Below are 19,972 nucleotides of genomic sequence, written 5' to 3' on the forward strand. Positions count from 1 at the left end.
TTACTTGAACAAGCATCCCACTTATGATTAACCTCTATTGCAAGCATCCACAACTACAACAAAAGTATTAAGGTAAACCTAACCATAGCATGAAACATATGGATCCAAATCAGCCGCTTACGAAGCAACGCATAAACTAGGGTTTAAGCTTCTATCACTCTAGCAACCCATCATCTACTTATTACTTCCCAATGCCTTCCTCTAGGCCCAAATAATGGTGAAGTGTTATGTAGTCGACGTTCACATGAAACCACTAGAGGCTAGACAACATACATCTCATCGAAATATCGAACGAATACCAAATTCACATGACTACTAATAGCAAGAATTCTCCCTTGTCCTCAGGAACAAACGTAACTACTCACAAAGCATATTCATGTTCATAATCAGAGGGGTAATAATATGCATAAAGGATCTGAACATATGATCTTCCACCAATTAAACCAACTACAATCAACTACAAGGAGTAATTAACAATACTAGCAACCTACTAGCACCAATCCCGGACTTGGACACAAGAATTGGATACAAGAGATGAACTAGGGTTTTGAGATGAGATGGTGCTGATGAAGATGTTGATGGAGATTGCCCTCTCCCAATGAGAGGAGCGTTGGTGATGTCGATGGCGATGATTTCCCCCTCCGGGAGGGAAGTTTCCCCGGCAGAACAGCTCTGTCAAAGCCCTAGATTGGTTCCGCCAAGGTTCCGCCTCATGGCAGCGGAGTTTCGTCCCGAAAGGTTGCTTCTGTTTTTTTTCTCGACGAAAGACTTCATATAGCAGAAGATGGTCATCAGAGAGCCACCAAGGGGCCCACGAGGTAGGGGGCGCACCCACCACCCTCGTGGACAGGGTGTGGGCCCCCTGGTCTTCATCTTTGGCAAGGATTTTTCATTATTTATTATAAGGTATTCCGTGGAGTTTTAGGACTTTGGGAGTTGTGCAGAATAGGTCTCTAATATTTGCTCCTTTTCTAGCCCAGAATTCCAGGTGCCGGCATTCTCCCTCCTTATGTAAACCTTGTAAAATAAGGGAGAATAGCCATAAGTATTGTGACATAATGTGAAATAACAGCCCATAATGCAATAAATATCGATATAAAAGCATGATGCAAAATGGACGTATCATATAGCTCAAAACATGTTAATGCACTTTGGAAATTCATAGTTTGAATTTGAATTTGAACCTTTGGTTCAAATCAACTCAAAACCTTCTGCTGCTAGCTGCATTAATTCAAATCACATCATGTTGCCATGTCACATTCATGCATCATATTGTCGCATTGCATTGATTGTGTTTCCTTCTGTGTTGCCAGTATTTGTCCCCTCTCAATAGACGTGTTCCGACGATGAGTTCGATGACACCGATGAAGAGCTATACTATCTTCAGAAGTGCCAGGCAAGCAAAACCCCCTTCTTCATTCCGATACAATCCCACTCTCTTGCTCCTGGTCTCTTTTAATGCATTAGGACAACAATGATTCAACTGTTACATGATGCGGTAGTTGAACCCCTTTCCACTGCATGACCTGTCATTGCCATAGTAAATAGATGAAACCCACTAGCATGAGTAGGAGTTGTTTGAGCCCTGATGTGCCTACTCATTCATGCTTGTTTGTCATGCCTGCTACTGCTTAGAGTTGAGTCAGGTCTGATTCATCGGGGATGAATTGGAATGGTCATGAACATGTCCTACTGTGTGTGAGCTAAGTGTGTGAACACGATTTGGTAAAGGTAGCGGTGATAGGCCATGTAGGAGTACATGGTTGGTTGTCTCATTGAAGCCGTCCTCAGGAACTGAGTTCTGTGTTTGTGATCCATGAAATAGCTACTACGATGCATTGGGCCCTGAAATATGACCCCGCTCGACATCTTAACCACCCTAGTCCTCTGTCCAGGAGTTACAAGTAGTTTCTGGTGTTTGTAGTATGCTAGAGGCCGTGCGCAGCGCTGACCCGAGGGGTGGGCTGTGATGCGGTAGGCACGTGGCCGGGTATGCCGGGTGCCCATTTGGTGTCGCGGAACCCTGTACACATCGTTCGGGGCCGTATGTGGAAACCTCGGCCGAACTCCCTACGATGGAACCTGAATAGGCGATAAACCTAGATTAGAGACTTGAGTGTTTAGGTAGGTCGTGGTCTACACCCACGTCGGCTTTCGCTTGAAGTCTGCCGAGCACATGTCATGTGCAGACGCTAAGTGGTGGAAACATGTGTGAAGAAGTACACCCCTGCAGGGTTGTAAATGATCTATTCGAATAGCCACGTTCGCGGTAAAGGACCTCTGGGTTGCCTGTACAGTTCATAGACAAGTGAAAGTGGATACTCTAAAATGCGCAAGATAAGCGTGAGTGCTATGGATGGCGTTCTCGTAGGGAGACGAGAGCGGATCCCTAGTGGTGTATTGATATGGTGAATATGTGGACTCGTGTGCGCCACCTCAAAAGAGTTACTTGCAGTCGTAGTTTAGGATAGCCACCGAGTCAAAGCTGGCTTGCTGCAGTTAAACTCCACCACCCCCTTTGTTGATACTGATTCATATGTAGCTAGTTCTGATGTAAGTCTTGCTGGGTACATTTGTACTGATGTTTGCTTAATTTATGTTTTGCAGAGAGACTTCAGTCTCACTAGTAGTTCCGTGTGGACTCTAACGTTTAGCTTGTTACCTGAGCTATGATCTTGTGCCCTTGGCAGGGTCTTGTGGATAGTCGGGCTTCTCGGCCTTTTTTAATTTATAGTTGTCTATACTCAGACATGTTATGCTTCTGCTTGTTGCTTGTATGCTCTGTATGTTGGGTCATGAGACCCATGTTTTTAATACTTGGCTCCTTGGAGCCTAATGAATAAATACTTGAGTCATAGAGTTATGTTGTCATGCCATGTTGTATTTGCACATATCGAGCATATTGTGTGTATGTTATTGAAATGCTTGGTATGTGTGGGATTCGACAACCTAGTTGTTTATTCTTGGTAGCCTCTCTTATGGGGAAATGTCTCCTAGTGCTTCCACTGAGCCATGGTAGCTTGCTACTGCTCCGAAACTCTTAGGCTGGCCGGCATGTGTCCTTCTTCATTCCTGTGTATGTCCCTTCGGGGAAATGTCATGCGGTGTCTACCGGAGTCCTGTTAGCCTGCTACAGCCCAGATTCTCCAGAGTCCTGTTAGCCCAGCTACTACATCCTGGATTCACTCGCTGATGACTGACACATTCGTTGCTGGGTCATGTATGCATTTCCCTCTAAGTTAGTGCGACTTTGGGTTTACGACTAGTCATGTCAGCCCGGGTTCTTTATCATATGGATGCTAGCGGCACTATCATATACATGAGCCAAAAGGCGCAAATGGTCCCGGGCCAGGTAAGGTGGCACCCGTGGGAATACCGTGCATGAGGCCGCAAAGTGATGATGTATTACATGCTAGATCGGTGTGACTTAGGATCGGGGTCCTGACACTGCGGCAGAGTAAGAAGAGGATCAGAACAGCCGTAAGCACGGCAACAAGTGCAACCCCAAGGACGCATCAAGGAAGAAAGTGGTGCAGCACCCAGTGTACTTCGTCATCTCGTTGTTACAAGGGGCTAGATCGAGGTACTCTGATTAAACCTTGAATTAGCATAACCATGTGTATGTACTTTTGCTTCATGCAGAGCTAGGGCAGGAGGTTGTACATCCATACAAATACGAGCCATGTACTATGTGTGCTACTCTAGTTGCCAAATGGATTTAGTCTATCACTACTAACACCCAACCTAGGGTTTCTTGCTTCTGCGCGAATTCTAGTTCTAAATTGTCCAGTGCTTTCCACTCGCAACCATTTGCAATATGTCTAAAAATTCCATCACTTAGACTCTCTTGTCTTGTGCCAAATCATGTTCTTTGCTTCCTTCGGGTCAGTGAAATAACACTACAAGTGAGGAATCAACGGAAGGTACCATACAACCTTTCGAGATTCCTTCTTTCCAGGATTGTATCTGGGTTCATTGCAAGTTGGACACTCTATTTTTTCTCATACTCATTCCTATATAAGATGCAATCATTTATGCATGTGTGATATCTTCCATGCGGCAAATCAAGCGGCCACACGATCTTCTTCGCCTCATCTACACTACGAGGCAACAAATTTCCCTTCGGCAAAACTTTGAGTAAATATTCCAAAGTAGCTTCCAGACTTTCATCTGTACTCTTGAATCTTGCCTTGATTTCTACAAGTTTGAGCATGACGTGCAGGCAGGTGTGTTCGGGATCGCAACCTTCATATAGTAGAGTTTTCATGTCTATTTCCAATTGCACCAAGTTTACAGCCTCGTTAATAGCAGCTCTCTCGGTTGTCGTCTTCTTCCAAAGCAGATCTTTGACATGAGGATCTTGTAGAATTGAAGCCAATGACATATCGTGTGTGACGGTCTCATGATCCTCTTCATGTTTGGGTGGCATTTCATCATTTCCTCCTTCATGCGCATGTTCATTGTTTCCTCCTTCCGGCAGCTCTTCTTCATTGCCAATGTTTTCTGCATCATTGTTTCCTCCTTCATCATCGCTAACATCCTCCTCAACATGCTTTGTCCATCGTCTATAAAACCTTCAATGAAATCGGGATGGAGCAAGTGCTCCAGCATGCTTCCTTCAAACGGGTTGTGCAAAACTCCATTTTCGCATGTCGAACATGGACATAATATCTGCACTTCACCCTTTTGTACCATATTTGCCACCGCAAAATTGAGAAAGCCCTTCACACTTTGATCCATATTGAATCTTTCGATATGCGGCGATCAACTAGCGCTGCAAAGGTAGAAGTACTAAAATAATTAGATGTACTAGCAACGACGGCATAAAAAATTTCCGCATGACCTTTGCTAAAAAAAGGGACATATGAGTGCATGAAATTTGAAAAAAGGGAAATGAATTAGCATTTCACCAAAACATTGTCAATTCTAGCTCTAGACATTTGTTAAAAATGAGGCATCGATATCACACGACACAGTAATAGTTCACGTGCATTGTGCAATTTCTATAGCTAGCAACTAATGAACACACGTACACATCCATCACATATCCATCCATATGCGAATGCCTGGGATATATGCACATAAATTAACAAGAAGTTCAATCGTTTTTACCTCATCAAAGGTGCGGGAGAGGGGACAGGGGGCGGCCGACCGTACCTAAGTTGGAGGTGCCATTGATGGAGTGTGGTGAAAATTTTAGTGCCAGTGTGTATGTGTTTGAGTGGGTGGAGAAGAGAACTAGCTTAGTGAGTGAGAGTGTGTGAACTAGCTGAGATCTAGCTAACTACCTACTTAAGAAATCAAGCGAAAGAGTATGGTCTTTTTCTCATGAAGAAGAGGAGAGAGAGGGGGGAGAGGGAGAAAATGTCTAAATGGATGCTATGGGTCAAATTTGAGTGGTGTTGCGACGTAATTACTGGCATTGAAATACTAGAGCACGCCATTAGAATGCTTTGTATCCCTGGTATTTGGGAAAAGCCACGCTAGTGTTATGTTGGCTAAAAAATTGATGGGCCCGCAAAATGCACTTCTAGCGTAAATTATGCGGCGACGCCGTAGGTATTCTGGTTAGTGCTTGCATAGGGAACTTTTGCTAGGCCATCTCTAACTTAGGACATGGAAGAACGTTGGGACCCACTTACAGGTGGCGTTCCCTATTACTCCTACGCCAGCAATAACAGTATACCTATCTCGTACAAAATTGCCCGACGCCACTACTATTTAAAAAAATATTGTTGGTGTTCATTCAAAATGGCACGCCACCAACAAAAGTTGTGGCTAGCACTTTCCACTAGTGGAGGCAGTTCCACCAGGGCCTCGTGATGCGCCCTCCCGAGGCGTGCGAGGCAGGCATTGCCCAGCTTGGTCACGCGGCCTCACGCCTCCACGTGGGTGACGCGTGTGGCTATGAAGGACACTGTAGACCGTGCCGACAGATGCGGATGAGGAGTATTTCCTCTTTTGTGCTAAGGGAGCAAGGCCAGCATGCCGATTCCCAAAGCAATCCCCAAAGGTTGCCTGATTGGGGCAAGAAGACCAAGACCACGGGTGCGCAGGGCAGAGGTCATCACCGAGCCCACCTGCGCATAGTGGATTGTGTCTTTGCTGGCGAAGACCACCTTTTGTCAGGATAGACTGTGCCCCTGTCCCCCTTCAAAATTGCCATTGTGTGGCAACCCTTCCCGCCAATGTTTTCTGGGGAAGAGGACCAAGGCATGTATAAAAGGAGGGCAGGGTGCCGCCATAGAGGGGGTCGACGATCCACACCCCAACCCTTGTACTCGAGTTCTCTCGTTTGTGCAATCCAACAACCAAGCAGGAATAGGGTTTTACACTGCAAGGTGGCCCAAACCTAGGCAACTGTTGTGCTGCCGTCCGGCTCCCGCTAGCTCGCTCTCGTAGTAGCCTCGTCGTGGTTAGCAGGAAGAAAGTATAGGGCAGTAGGAATGAGCGCACCCCAGCGGTCGAACCTTAGGGTCCCCGGAGCCCCTATTCCGACAGATACAATCCATAGTTGCATCAAAACAAGCAAAGCAATGCATCAGAAATAGAATTTGTCAAAAACAGAACAACCTGTATCAATCTAAACATTAACCATACTTGTGTAACTCCAAAACTGCTGAAAAATTAGGGCAACATGGGAAATTTGTATTTCAATCATGTGTAAAAAATTCGGAAATTTATCATGCTCCAGCAAATGTCAACAATTCTACTACTAGACACAAAAGTTTCTGTATTTGCACAAACTCAAAGCAACTATCATCCAAATCATCCCAAAGGCTTCACTTGGCACAAACACTAATAAAAACACAATCATAACAGTAGCATAATTTTGTGCACACAAGAAAATAGAAAAAGAAACACAAAAATTAAGATAACTATTGGGTTGCCTCCCAACTAGCGCTATTGTTTTACGCCTCCAGCTAAGCATAATGTGTAGTTTCAAGTGTTGTCATATTTGGTTTTAGTTCCATAGGTAGCCCTCATGATTGATTCATATGGTGGCTTAATTATAGTTCTAGGGAAGTGATCCATACTCTTCTTTAATGGAAAATGAAATTTTATAATCCCTTCTTTGATGTCAATAATGACACGTATGGTTCATAAGAACAGTCTACTAAGTACCATGTGACAAGATGGATTGCATTCAATATCAAGCATAATGAGATCAACGGGCATGTTGGTGCAATGATAGGCCCCTTATGTTTTGGAGTTTGTTGACATAAACATTGTGGGACTTATGTGTTTGCTAGTGCATAGAGAGTAACATGTCCCTAAAGTATTGAGGATTCTGATGGAAACGACGAAGATAATCTCCTTGCGTGGCAGCGAAGGTTATCACCAAAGATGAAGCTAACAAGAGAGACCCCTAAAAATTGCTGAAGTTAGAGTGTATTTCAAAGAAAATGACTGCGCTCGAGGAAGAATGTAGACGAGATGAAGACGTAGCATTTGTTTCGTTATTCTTCTTCTTTCATTGAGTAATAGGACCACCATACTATTAAGAGGGGTGTAGCATTCGAAACTGTGATTCTCTGATGCTAAACCCAAATCCTATGGATGTCGTGAGAGAAATCTGTTTGTGTTTCAAGCAAATACTTGCCAACAAGAGATTGTGATCTCCTTCGCTGCGAGAGATTTCTCTCGGACCGAGGTCTTAGCATTACTTGTTCCTCAAGTAATGTTACCATTGCTCCAAAATCCGATCATTATAAGCATGTCGATTGGCCATTGGCTGGACCTCGTGTCGATGCAACAGACCCTGGGTATGTTGCCCAACTGTGCACAGGCACAAGATCAAGATTGGAGCACCAGCTTAAGTCAGAGGATGAAGAACCAAAAGACGTGAAGAACCAGCATGCATCTTAGAGAGATTGAGATCGAGCCAAAGGAACAGGATGTCGACAAGAGAAGAGCCTCCCTCGTCGGGTAGGCGAGCCCGGCAAGGGGCCAGGCCACCACCTAAAACAAGCAACCAAGACTCCCCGGCAGTGCCTGCCGGGGCTTGCGGGGCCTGAACCATCCCGCCAACCACGCAAGTAGGACCCACGTCATCAATTAGTGAGGTGTCAAGCCACAAGGTAATTAAGTGGTAGCATTCGCCACATGGCCGCCATCTCCTACAGAATAAACCCACAGGTGACACCCGTCCAGCGACGTGTCAAGAGAATATCTGCGGAGCTAGCGAGATAAGCCCGGCAGGCCTTGCTGCACAGCTTGTGATGTGACACTGAGTGGTGCATTTAATGCACCCTGCCAGCCCGCAGAGTTAGGTATGATAGCACTCTTTGCTATCATATCAATGGGTAATGGCTATTTTGCCACAGTGGTGACCCCTTAATCTATAAAAGGAGGCCCATGGCAATCATAGGAGAGGGTTGGAGGGTTGGAAACTTGACAAACCCAAGCCGCCGTACGCTTGTGGTGACCGTAGCCCTGAGGCAGGCCTTGCCGATCAAGTGTACCACGCACCACCACGTTCATTTCCACCATCAATCCACCAAAGCAGGAGTTGGGTCTTACGCCTCGCGGCGGCTCGAACCTGGGTAAATTGCTTGTGTGCTCAATGTCGTGCTGCCGTGCGCTGGTCTACTCTTTGTGCAACGCGACGTCCCCCGCCAAACCAGCAAGGGGCCGCTGGTCCCATAGGTGGCCGCGGATCTCCCGTGACATCTTTGGCGCGCCAGGTAGGGGGCTCGCTTATGCGAACCTGAAAGCGCGCAGCACGTCATCTTCATCGCCATCTTCATCTCCGATGACGCCATCGACCATGGCGCCCAAGAAGAAGAAGTCCGGCCCTTCGGCCTAGCCATCCACCTCGAAGGCTCCGCCGCCCGGTGCCTCAAATGCCGCGGGGGATGCGGGGACAAGTGAGGACGTGAGCGCTACTGGCGCGTGGCAGGATCAGGTGGCACCGTTGCCACTCCCCCTGCGGCAGGCACGGGGGCTGAAGGCGTCGAAGGAGAACAGCTTCAGCATCGTTTCAATGGTCAAGCTCCGCAAGGTATGGACGGGAGGGTGACTCCACTTACATCCCTTCCTCCCACCAACGGGCGCAGCCACAACAACGGTGCTCGGTCCAGGATGAGCCACCGTCCTCCGGTCGTCCCTGCCACGAGGGCGGTCACGGCGCGTGTGTCTCCTCCCGGGCGAGCCGACCCAACCACTGCACCCAACGGAGCCATGGACCCTCGAGCGCCATCACCGCGCGACCCCGCTGCCCAGGTGGCCACCCCACCGCAGTGCGGGTGCGCTACCACCGTCGCTGCCGCAGGCACCGTCAAGAGCCAGGCGACGGTGTGGTCGAGGTCGTCAACCTCCATGCCAAGAACAGCCATGGAGGCTATGGCACGGGCCCAGCTGCTACTAAGGTTCCTGCCAGCAGCCGAGCAAATGGATGAATGGAATGCCACCATCCTGAGTCTGCTCGGTTTCGCTGAGGCTGGGGGCTCGTGGAGCGCTAGCCCGCCACGACCTCCGCAAGTGAAGACGACTGCTCGTACTACTGACCGAACGAAGGGGGCTGTCCCTACCGTGCAGTCCCCACCACGGCAGCTGGCGCGGGCGCAGCAAGATCAAGATCCCTACGACGTCTCGATGGCTCTTCTGACCCTTGAGCACATCCATGCCAATGATGGACCCCGGAAGATAGGCGGCGGGGAGACGTGCGCGTCATCATGGGACGGCATCTCGACGACCCCCGCCAGACCGACGGGTGTGGCGGCCTCAACGTTGACGAGCCTGCGTTTGGTGTTGGCGCGTGCCTACCTTTCGAGGTTGGCTGCCCTGCCTTTACGCACGAGCTGCGGCAAGTCTGTTGGTCGTCCGTCTGCATGTTCAAGCCGGATATACCCGAGAAGTACGACGGGATACTGAACCCGTCAGAGTTCCTGAGCATCTACACCATCATTGTTTAGGCTGCCAGGGGAAGAGACAAGAAGGTGTTTGCCAACTATTTCCAGTTGGCTCTAAAGCCCAATGTGAGATCTTGGCTCATGCACCTGCGAGAGAACTCCATTTCTTCATGGGCAGACATGTGCCACGAGTTCATCGGTGGCCACCAGGAGCCCAGCAGGCCAAATGACCTACAGCTTCTCCACCAAAAAGAAGGAGAAACTCTCCATAAGTATTTACATAGATTCAGTAAAGTCCATAGGAATATTTGGAATATCCATCCTGCAGCTGTTATAGCAGCCTTCCAGTCCAATGTGTGCAACCGTCACATTCATTCTAAGATGAATGTGCGGTTGCCTAAGACTGTGAAGGAGTTGTACACACTAGTGGATAAGTGTGCTCGGATGGAGGAAGGAAGGAAGTTGCCTGAAGAGGAGGATTGCATCAATGTTGATTTAGAGGAAGAAGATGAGTCAACCAGTCAAAGGAAGGGCAAGAAGCGCAATAAGAAGCCAAGAGATAAGACAGTGATGACTGTGGAAGGTTCTGGCAAGCCTAGTACTGGCATGAAGGCCAAGGTTGAGGCCCCCGGCAAGGAAGTTGCCGCATGCACTGCCTGTCGGGAAGCCACTGCCACGGAGATAGCCGGGAAAGGTGAAGGGCCGTACTATAAGATCCATCAGACCAAGGGCCACGACCTTCATGAATGTTATCAAGTTGAGCAGCTTGTCAAGGGACAGAGAGCAGAATATTATAAGCGTGATAAGGAGAAAGGTCAGAATGCTGCTAGCGGGAAGGGCCGAGGCGGTGAAGCAAACCGCCTTGACAAACCCTTTCGGAACCAAGGAAAACCCGCCAGGGGCTAAGAGAAGGAAACCTGTGATGATTTGAGTGATGGAGGGAATGAAGAGGAAACCAGTGAGCAGGAATTTCATAGGGCCACTAATGCCTTATGCATTGATGGAGGTGCATCCTTGCACTCCTCCCATCGCCAGCTCAAGCATTGGGCACGAGAGGTCAATGATGTGGAGCCAGCGCTAGAGGCCCGGAAGCCACTGAAATGTTCCCGCACACCCATCATCTTTGACGAGGAGGACCACCCTTGCCGCACCATCGCGGTAGGGTATTTGCTGTTGTTGGTTTCCCCAACAATTTGCAACCTCAAGGTCACAAAGATGTTAGTGGATGGCGGGGCCGGGTTGAATCTGATTTCCCCAACAGTTATTAACAAGCTTCAGATAGGAGAGGAAGAGCTGGAGGTTACCGGCACGTTTCAAGGAGTCAATCCCGATAGGAGCCGTGCCAAGGGAAAAAATACGTTGCCGGTGACGTTTTGGGGAGAGCTGAACTATGGGACTGAAAATATTGTGTTTGATGTGGTTGAGCCCCCTGCCGTATAATGGGATTCTGGGACGATAGGCCTTGGCCAAGTTCATGGCAGCATCCCATTATGCTTACAACACCTTGAAGATGCCTGGGTCGTTGGGAGTCATCACCATCCCATCAGATGAGAAGGATGTGATTATCTGTGTGGACAGGATGTATCAGGATGTCATCGCAGTAGAGGCTGCGGCGGCAATAGTCCCCACCAAGGAAAGCAAAGGAAAGAAGAGGGGTTGTAGGACCTCCGGCAAGGAGTCCGGGAAGCGTGCACCCTCCGAGTGCACCGTATCGATTGACGACGTGCCGGAATGTTCCAACAGCAAGAGATCCAAGGTTGCAGCACCCCAAGTGAAGAAGGTCCCGGCAGGGCTGGCTGGTGTTGATGGTACTTTCACCATCAGTGCCACCCTTGATGACAAATAGGAAAGCGCACTCATTGCCTTCCCGCGGGAAAATATCGATGTGTTTGACTGGCAACCATCTGATATCCCCAGTGTTCCCAGGGAGGTAATCGAGCACCACCTTGATGTCTGCCCACATGCCCGACCCATCAAGCAAAAAGTTAGGAAGCAAGCCTTGGAGCGGCAGCAGTTCATTGACGAGGAAATCAAGAAGTTAGAGGCAACTGGATTGGTCAGAGGAGTACTACACCCTACATGGTTGGCAAACCCAATGGTAGTCCAGAAGGCGAATGGGAAATGGAGGCTTTGCATTGATTCCACAGATCTCAATAAAGCTTGCCCAAAGGACCCATTCCCCTTGCCGCGCATCGATCAGATTGTGGATTCTACTTCAGGGTGTGATCTTCTCACCTTTTTAGATGCATACTCCAGATATCACCAGATCTTCATGTCCAAAGAAGATGAGGAGAAAACATCATTCATCACTCCATGTGGAACATATTGTTTTGTCCGCATGCCTTTCGGATGGAAGAGTGTCGGGTCTACTTTTGCACGAGCAGTCCAGATTGGTTTTGAGACACAACTGCACAAAAACATAGAAGCTTATATGGACGACATTGTAATCAAAACCAAGGATAAGGCCACCCTTATCCAAGATATGGAGGAGACATTTGATAATTTGCGCAAGATCAACCTGAAGCTTAACCTGGAGAAGTGTGCATTCGATGTTCCCTCTGGCAAGCTACTTGGATTCTTCGTGTCCCACCGGGGGATCGAAGCTAACCCCGACAGGATCAAGGCCATTGAGAAGATCCAAGCGCCAAGGACAGTTAAGGATGTGAGGCGCTTGACGGGATGTGTTCCCGCGCTGAGCAGATTCATTTCCAAGTCTGCCGAGCATGACCTGTCGGTCTTTAAAATTTTGAAGAAGGCAGGGCCTATGAAGTGGACACCGGAAGAAGATACAGCCTTGCAAGAGTTGAAGTCTTACCTGCCATCTGTGCCTACCTTGGTTGCACCCAAACCTTAAGAGTCATTACTGCTTTACTTGGCAGCAACCAACCAAGTGGTTAGTGCAGCCTTGGTAGCACAACGAGAGGTGGATAAAGTGGAGAGTGGCCAGATCACGTGTCACAACCCTAGTCAGTGCTTGCAATAGAGTGATGCATCATGTTTAAATTCCAAAGAAACTTGAAATGGGGGTGTTCAAACCCTAGCACTTTGAAATTCAATTAGGTCCAGCTAAAAAATTGCATTCAATGAACCCAAAATGCTCTGCCTTGATGTTTGATATTTTTGGCAATGGTTTTGATCCAAACCAAAAATATGGAACATTTATAAGAAATATTTTGGGCACTGAATTTAAATCATTACTGTATTTGCACTTGGAATTATATTCATAATATATAAGAATATATTTTCAAAAGCCCTGAAATATTTTATGTGCACTTGGAAATGACCAATGTGCAACATAAAAATATTTAGAGGAATCTTTGGCACTAGTTGAAGTCATTTTGATTTTCAAACAGTGGCAAATAAATAAATAAAAAGAAAACATAACATAATTAAAACAGAGCAGAAGAACTCACCTGCTTACCTGGCGGCCTGCTACTGTAGTCGGCCCAGCTCTTGTGCAGCCCACCCGAGCCCAACTGCCAGTCATTACCCTCCTCTCGCCAGGAGGAGGAGAGGCGCGTGCTCGACGCGCGTGACCACGCGCTGGGCCACCTCCTGCTTCCTGCCGCCTCCGCGACGTCGCTTTGGACGCCACGCAGTCCCCTGGTTTCCCTCGACCTCTCCCTTCCATGCGACTCTCTCTTTTCCCCCTTCCTCTGCTCTCTTCCCGAATGGAGCTCGTCGACGCTGATCATCGTTCCCGTGGCCACTGGCCACCCCTCTCCCTAACGCTGAGTCCAAAAGCACCGCCGCAACTTCCTCGTCATTCCCATTGAGCTATAGGACTACGGGAGGCCCTGCTTCATCGTCACCGCGGTCGTCTTCAACCTCGGTCACCCGAGCTCTTCATCATCGATTCACGCCGTCAAGGACGCCCCCGAGCCCACTGACCTACTGTGCCGCCTCCCTGTGAGCCCCTGCGTCGAACCCCCCTCTCCTATGCTTCGTTTGCTCGCCGTAGACGTCGCCCCCTTGCCGACCGTAGCACGCCGCCGCACAAGCTCGTCGCCGACGAGGCTCCGGTGATCTTTTGGTCCCGTGCATGTGCCTGTTGGCCTCGTGAGCATGCGTAGAACCCGTAGGTACTAACTAGTGATTTCCCCGCGCGCTACATCGTTGGTTTCGTCGATGCCCGAACTCCGGCGGCCGCAAAAGAGCTCGCCACCGTCAGAGCCGGCCACCCTAGCTGCTGCCGCTTGTTGCTTTGGATGCGCCTCACTCCCAGGAACCCGTAGGAGCAAACCGCGCATCGAATGGTGCTCCGTAGCGAGCACACGGTGCACCTCCGCCGTCGGCCGTGGTCGTCACCGGCGAAACTCCGGTGGCTCAAGTGGCACCATTAGTTTAGGTGCTAATCACGTTTAGTTAGTGTCCTGTGTCGATGACATATGGGCCCCATGCCCTTAACTAACCACGGTTTAACCCCTGTTTAGTTTAAGTTAATCATAGTGGCCCCACGCGTCGGCGCTGACCTCGCTGACGTGGCCGTTGACCGGACCCACATGTCTGTGTCACTAACTGACACTGGGTCACTAACCGATGAGGTCAGCATGACGCAATGCTGACACAATAATAGGCTTTTCTGGATTTATTCTTTTTCAGGAAATTCCAGAAAATGTACAAAACTTCTAAAATTCATAGAAATTCAACCATAACTCAGAATGAAATAATTTATATATGAAAAATGAGTAGAAAAATCCAATCTATCCATCTGTACTGGTTTCATGCATGTTAAAGCAACTTAAACCTGCTGTTTATATCAAACATGATAAAGCACTATTTAAATTCATAAGTTGAGTTTAGGATTGAACCTTTGGTTCAAAATAACACAAACCCAGCTGGTTGTAGTTGCATTAGCCCAACACACTCATTTCTCCATGTCATGATCATACATCATATTGTGCATTGCATTGATTGTGTTTTCCTTCTCTGTTGCCGGTATTTGTCCCCTCTCAGTAGACGTGGTTCCGACGATGAGTTCGATGACACCGATGAAGAGATATACTATCTTCACAAGTGCCAGGCAAGCAAAAACCCCTCGTTCATTCCGATAAAATCCCACTCTCTCGCTCCTGCTCTCTTTTACTGCATTAGGACAACAACGATTCAACTGTTACATGCTATGGTAGTCGAACCCCTTTTCCTCTGCATGACTGTCATTGCCACAATGAATAGATAAAACCTAGTAGCAAGAATAGGAGTTGTTCGAGCCCTGATGTGCCTACTCATTCATGCTTGTTTGTCATGCGTGCTACTGCTTAGAGTTGAGTCAGGTCTAATTCATCGGGGAATTGGAGGTCTATGAACATGTCCTACTGTGTGTGAGCTAAGTGTGTGAACATGATTTGGTAAAAGTATCGATGAGAGGCCATGTAGGAGTACATGGTGGGTTGTTTCATTGAAGTCGTCCTTAGGAACTGAGTTTTGTGTTTGTGATCCATGAACAGCTACTACCACGCATTGGGACCGAAACCAATGGACGCTCTCGACTTATTAGCTGCCCTTTCCCTCTGTCCAGGAGTTGAAACTAGTTTCTGGTGTTTGTAGGATATGTGTTGGAGGCCGTGCATCGCGCTGACCCTAGGGGTGGGCTATGATGCGGTAGATACACCGTGGCCAGGTATGCCGGACGCCCGTTTGGTGTCGTGGAACCCTGTACACATCATTTGGGGTTGTGAGCGAAACCCCAGCCGGATCTCCTCGCGGATGGAACCCGAATAGGCGATAAACCTGGAGTAGAGACTTGTGTGGTTAGTCAGGTCATGGCTGACTCCCTCGCTAGGCTTCCGCTTGAAGGTTGCCGAGATACACGACATGTACATGGTGGTAAGTGGCGAGAGCGTGTGTGAAGAAGTACACCCCTGTAGGGTTATAAATGATCTATTCGAATAGCCGCGTCCGCGGTAAAGGACCTCTAGGTTGCATGTATAGTTCATAGACAAGTGAAAGTGGATACCCTAAAATGCGCAAGATAAGCGTGAGTGTTATGGATGGCGTTCTCGTAGGGAGATGGGGCGGATCCATAATGGTGTATTGAAATGGTTAATATGTGGAATCATGGGCGCCACCTCAAAAGAGTTACTTGTAGTAGTAGTTCAGGTTAGCCACTGAGTCAAAGCTGGCTTGCTGCAGTTAAACCCCACCATCCCTTTGTTGATAATGATGCATATGTAGTTAGTTCTGATGTAAGTCTTGTTGGGTACATTTATACTCACGTTTGATTAATTTATGTTTTTGCAGAGAGACTTCAGTCTCGCTAGAAGTTCCGTGTGGACTTCGACGCTTAGCTTGGTACCTCAGCTACGATCTTGTGCCCTCGGCAGGATATGGTAGATAGCCAGGCTTCTCAGCCTTTTTCATTTGTAGATGTTTGTACTCAGACATGTTAAGCTTCTGCATGTGCTTTGACTTATATGCTCTGAATGTTGGGTCATGAGACCCATGTTTATAATATCTTGCTCCTCGAAGCCTATTGAATAAATACTTTGAGTCATAGAATTATGTTGTGATGCCATGTTGTATTTGCACATATCAAGCATATTGTGTGTATGATTCGAAATGCTTGGTATGTGTGGGATCCGACAACCTAGTTGTTTATCCTTGGTAGCCTCTCTTACCGGGAAATGTCTCCTAGTGCTTCCAGTGAGCCATGGTAGCTTGCTACTGCTCCGGAACACTTAGGTTGGCCGTCCTGTGTCCTTCTTCGTTCCTGTGTCTGTCCCTTCGGGGAAATGTCACGCGGTGTCTACGGAGTGCTGTTAGCCCAACTGCTACAGCCCGAATTCACTTGCTGTTGACCGACACGTTCGTTGCTGGGTCATGTATGCCTGTCCCTGTAAGTTAGTGCCACTTTGGGTTTACGACTAGTCATGTCGGCCCAGGTTCTTTGTCATATGGATGCTAGCGACACTATCATATACGTGAGCCAAAAGGTGCAAATGGTCCCAGGCCAGGTAAGGTGGCACCCGTGGGAATATCGTGCATGAGGCCGCAAAGTGATATGATGTGTTACGTGCTAGATCGGTGTGACTTGGGATCGGGGTCCTGACAGCTTTGGTATCAGAGCCTGACTTCCTGTAGGATTACCAAGCCAAACTAGTCGAAGTTGAGTCTATAAATTCTTTAGTTATGTAAGGGAATTGATTGTGGGATGGAAAGAAAGGCTCTTTTTACTCCTTATACCTTATGCCCTTCTGATCCGAGTCATCCTATCTTTCATAGGGGGTTAAGGAACTAGGCTTTCTCTTCTTTCTATCAGGATCACGTGTTACTAATCCGTAGACTTATAGGATTGTTGGCTTTAAGCCTCAGTTCAGTTCCTACTACTTATGTGTATCGCCAGTTGGTCTTGAAACCTTGATATTGTGATGTTAAGTGGTTATGCCACCATTTGCAGGATGTCTCCAATCTTTTGACCATTTACAGTCGTTATGTTGTCCGAGTCATCCCAGGTTTCTAAATAGTCGGATGCACTTGCAAATCATTCCTCCATGTTCCCGGTGTTCCTTTGGGCCAGACTAACTGGTGCATTGAGGTACCCTATTGCCTCGACATATATATTGGAGCTATTATGATGACCCTAGGTGTCTTAGGGAGTCACCTAGTAATCTAGCAATGCATTGTATCCCTAGTGTGATGATTCTGGCCATTATTCTCGAAAGCATCCAATGATGCCATTTAGTTGGTAGGCATTCTATTTCTGGGTTCTCGAACCCAAGATTCACTCCACTTACCTCCTGTTGATGGTGTTTGCTCGTTCCTTTATGACATTAGTAACCTTTGCGATAGTCCTCGAGACCCGTGGTGTTTCCTTCTTCCAAATACCATGAACTGTTTATGGCAGAAGTTCCTCGCTGAACCGAAAGATCACAACCAGAGTGCTCTTGACGAGTTCTCGATTCTATGTTGTGACCCTGCCAGTTCTACCTTTTCTGCATGGGTTATCCGGAAGAAATATGTTGAACTCATTCGACATGCTAATCTATGCACCCACAACTCAGAAAATTATATTATCTTTTGGGTTGTCCCTCTTTAGTTGTTATCTGGCCTCGTCTATCAATTGATAGTTAGGGATAGTTGTGCATTCGTGTTCATCGATGCATATTATTCTTGTGGCCCGTCAAGTCGTTCTAGTTCAGAATGACTAGGAGAAACAAACTCCAGTTCATCATCCATTTCTATGATTGGGTCAAAGTAGTTGTATTCCGCAGATCAAAATGACATCCAGCTTTTGTTCTGTTCTTCTCTGGAGTATTACCGTCTTATGTCAAGAATGTCATGAGAATGGCACCGACTCTTATGAATTCTTGTTGCAGTGATACTTCTCGCCATCATTATTCATTCCTCGATTCTGTGTTGTCGCAACCAGAATGCCGACAAGTGAACTGTGATGTGCGAAATCAATACTCCTAGCAACCCCGTTGCTTGGTAGTTAGTGGACAATAACATCATTCTTAGCGCATTGGTTATAGAATCATCATTCTAAGATAGATTGTGCTACCTAGACCATTTTCCTGGTGCATTCTTTGATCAATGAGTTAGGATTGTGTCAACCCCTTGCTTATTTGATCACATTGTTTTACCCTGAAAAGCAAGATTGTTCTCGAGCTTAATAACATATTGGTGGTTCGTGATTTTTCGAATATCTTCTCGGAAGTATCACTAGGTTGCCCCCTGACTGTTATGTTGAGCTCGTGATTAAGTTGGTTTCTTGTAAACTACCCCTTCTCCAAGAATCTGTGTTGGATACCCCTGAGCTAGTTGGTTAAGCCAAACAACAACTTGGAGAGATGGAAGATAAAAGCTTGTCCGACTTAGTTCATCTTAAGGGATATCTTGTATGCGTGTTGAAGAAAGATGATATCGTCACCAATTGGTCCTCGTGATCAGTTGTTGGATCTATTGTCTTGTTAAAATTTTCATTTGAGTGTGGGCTATCGTCAAATCAAATCAGAACAAACGATAATCTAATGTTGTCTTACTCGTGCTTGATCCCTCGAGCATATACCATTACATCTTTTGGTCTGACCAATACTATCACATTGTCCACATAATGGTGGAATTCCAGTGATATGTAAATTCCAATGAGTTGTTGTTGAGCCCATCAGCAGCATCTTGTCTCCTCCATGATTCATGTTGAACATTGAGCTAGTGTTGGAAACTTTGTAAGCATTGCCTTCGTGTTCCGCTCATGAGGTATATGTTTTGGTGAAAGAAGTGACTTTCTCCAAGTTCACTTGCATTAGGTGTAAGTTGCCGCCATGAATTTGAGAAAGGTTTGTTTTGTTTCCCCTGGAATCATCCCAAATCAGTCATGCATACGTGCGAAGTATTCTATGGTTTGGTAGATTAATTACCTCCACTCCGTACGTATTCCCTAGCACACCAAGCCACTGATTGATTTGTTCAAGATAAATGAGTCTGTTCTAAGGTTATTACTTTAGACTTCCGCTCGGAGACTTTGATATCATTAATGATGGTTCCCTACCAAAACTCAGTAGTGTTTTATTATAAGACTACTATGTGGTCATGCTTGTCTTGGACAGCATGTTCACATATGTGTAGCAGAACCAACTCATGTTTTGGAGCTTTCTATTGTAGTTCATTTCCTGAGAATCTCGCAACATCGTCTTGTCGATTTGCGTTGCAAACTTTCTTTTTTAGACATGCTGAGTCTGAAGTATCCTATCACCAATCGGATCTGAATCTCAGGCAGATATGATGGTTGGAACATTCCCAACATTTGCATTTTATTCCCAGCTTGCACCGCCATTGTACCAAATTCCATGGGCCACCCTTCTCAGTAATTGCTATTCAGGATCATCTTCAAAAGTGGTCCTACCATGGGTCCCATCCATTTCTGATGATCAGCAAAAATCATCCATGGCGTTGTCTTCAACAAGGTAGTCCACATCATCCATTCTAGTCCGAGTATGTCATTCTTTCGAACTCCTTCAAATGATCGATTGTGATTGCCTTAGGCTGGTATAAAGAGTCTCAATGATCTCTATATTAAAAGTAAATCTTTTTGCCACTTAATGGAATAATTCTACGAGTCACCTTCCCTAAGGTGCCCCGTTATGGAATCATGGCAGTTATTTCTCGCTATCTTGAAACCA

Source organism: Triticum urartu, chromosome 4 (genome assembly GCF_003073215.2).
Source record: "Triticum urartu cultivar G1812 chromosome 4, Tu2.1, whole genome shotgun sequence".
In the NCBI taxonomy this organism is placed as follows: domain Eukaryota; kingdom Viridiplantae; phylum Streptophyta; class Magnoliopsida; order Poales; family Poaceae; genus Triticum; species Triticum urartu.